The sequence below is a fragment of the Camelus dromedarius genome, chromosome Y (genome assembly GCF_036321535.1).
Source record: "Camelus dromedarius isolate mCamDro1 chromosome Y, mCamDro1.pat, whole genome shotgun sequence".
NCBI lineage: Eukaryota > Metazoa > Chordata > Mammalia > Artiodactyla > Camelidae > Camelus > Camelus dromedarius.
In genome coordinates this window covers 14,003,212-14,005,737 of record NC_087473.1, presented here as the reverse complement: position 1 = coordinate 14,005,737, position 2,526 = coordinate 14,003,212, and positions in this window count along the sequence as shown.

The following is a 2,526-nucleotide window of genomic DNA, read 5'->3' as shown; positions in this document are numbered from 1 at the left end:
TTCTTAAGTAGTATGAGAGTGTATATGTTATAAGGACATTGGGGATAAACAAAAAGATCCCTGATGTCTTCAATGTAATACGAAGCAATATTTAAATTGCACTCTTGTAGGTTATCAAATTCTGTCCTTTCACTGTCTTGAGCTATTTTATGACTCTGTAAGTTATAGATAACTTATAGCAATGCAAAATAATTGTCACACAGATAAGTGAATTCTGTGCAGTGGAGTTTCCATAGACTTTCCCTCACTGTGCTAGCTATAAGCCCCAAATACCAAAGTTTACTAACAATTCTCTGAAAGCTGGGGAAAAGGCATGAAATAGATTCTCACTCAGAAGAAACCCACAGAAGGAACAACCCCTAACAACCCCTTAATTTCAGATCTAGCCACTAGAACTGTAGAGAGAATAAATATGTTGTTTTAAGTCACCTAATTTGTGATATTTACATGCATCTCAACATTCCTATAACTCTGCATTAAAAATGTGGTTCTTTGACTTCTCCTTTGAACTGTTTACAATCTCACTGATACCCTCATTATAATATGTTAACTACAACCTTTAATATGTTTTTTGTGTATTTATATAAACCATGTCTTTGTCCTTTAAAATATATCTTTTGACAGAATTATTTTTAAAAGTTTGTGGTAACAACAATATTTTATTTTTCATAAATAATAAAACTCATCCTAAAATTCATATGGAATCTCAAGGGATCCCAAGGAGCCAAAATAACCTTGAAAAAGAAGAAGAAAATGGAGTAACTCATACTTCCTGATTTCAAAATTTACCCAAAAGCTACAGCAATCAAAACATTGTGGTACTGAAATAAAGGTAGACATATAGATCAGTGGAATAGACTAGAAAATCCAGATTTAAACCATCACTATATGGTCAAATTATTTTGACAAGAGGGCAAAGATCATTCCATGAGAAAGGACTACTGGATATCCACATGCAAAATACTGAATTTGGACACTTGCCTAACACTATACATAATAATCAACTCAAAATAGATAAAAGAATTGAATGTAAGACCTCAAACAGTAAAATTCTCAGAAAACATAGGATTTGGCAAACACAACATTGGATTTGGCAATTATTTCTTGAACGTGACACAAAAGACACAGACAACAAAAGAAAAGACAGACAAATCAGATTTCATAAAAGTTAAAATTTTTCTGCATCAAAAGACATTATCAACAGCAAAAAGGCAATGACAAAATAATGGGAAATATTTACAAATTATATATCTGATAAGCGATTAATATTTAGATATATGGACAACTCCTAAAACTCAAAAAACTCCAAACAATCCAATTTTAAAATAGGCAAAGGACTTGTGTGGGCATCTCTCCAAAGATGATATGTAAGTGGTTAATAAGCACATGACATATGCTCAAATTATTAATCATCAGAAAAAGACAAATTAAAATGACAGTAACACTTACACTCATTAGGATGTCTACTATCAAAAAAATCACAAGTTTTGGCATAAGTATAGAAAAACTGGAATCCTTGTGTTCCATTGGTGGGAATATAAAATGGTATAGCCTCCATGGAAAATAGTATAACAGTTCCTCAAAAATTTAAAAATAGAAGTACCATCTGATCTAACAATTCTACTCTGCGTATATACCCCAAACAATTGAAAGCATGTATTTTACAGCCATATTCATAGCAAAATATGATATACAATGGAATGTTACCAAGCTCTCAAGTAGAAGGAAATTCTGAGACATGCTACAACATGGATGGATCTTGATGACATTGTACTAAATGAATTAAGCTAGTCACACACAAAAAAAAAAAAAAAAAAAAAAGACAAATACTGTATGATTTCTCTAATATGAAACATTTAGAGTAGTCAAAATCTGAGCGAGAAAGTAGAACTGTGGCTGCCAGAGGCTGGGGAGGGGAAATAGGGACTTATTGTTTTATAGGGTTTCAGTTTTACAAGATGAAAACAGCTATTAAGATGTATGGTAGTAATAGTACCACAACATTATGAATGTATTTAATACCACTTAAAAATAATAAAGATGAGGAGGAGCAGCCAAGATGGTGTAGTAGAAGGACACTGGTAGCTCACTCTCTCCCACAAGACTACACCAGGTCTCACATCCATGGGCCCACCCAACCAATCAGAATACCTGCTGAAATTTGAAAGAACATCGACTTCTTCAAAAGACAAAATATGCCATGAATCTGGTAGGAGAAAAGGAAAAAGAAAAGGAAGAAAAAGCAAAACAATGTGGACTGCTCCCATGGGGAGGGAGTGGCAAAGGAGGAATAGCACTTGCTCACTGGGTCTCCTTCTCTCCAGTGCAGAGCTCAGTGGGATGGAGGGGGAACCTCTGAGGCTTTGATCTGGTCAGAATAGCCTTTGACTGACAGAACTAAGATAAATGGGTACAAAGAGCCTCTGTGTCCCCAGTCCTAGAGGCACAGTGGAAAGTGGAGGATGGGACAGGATGCCCAAGCTGGGTGGAGGATTCCAGCAGGCTATACACAGGTGAACTCAGGTG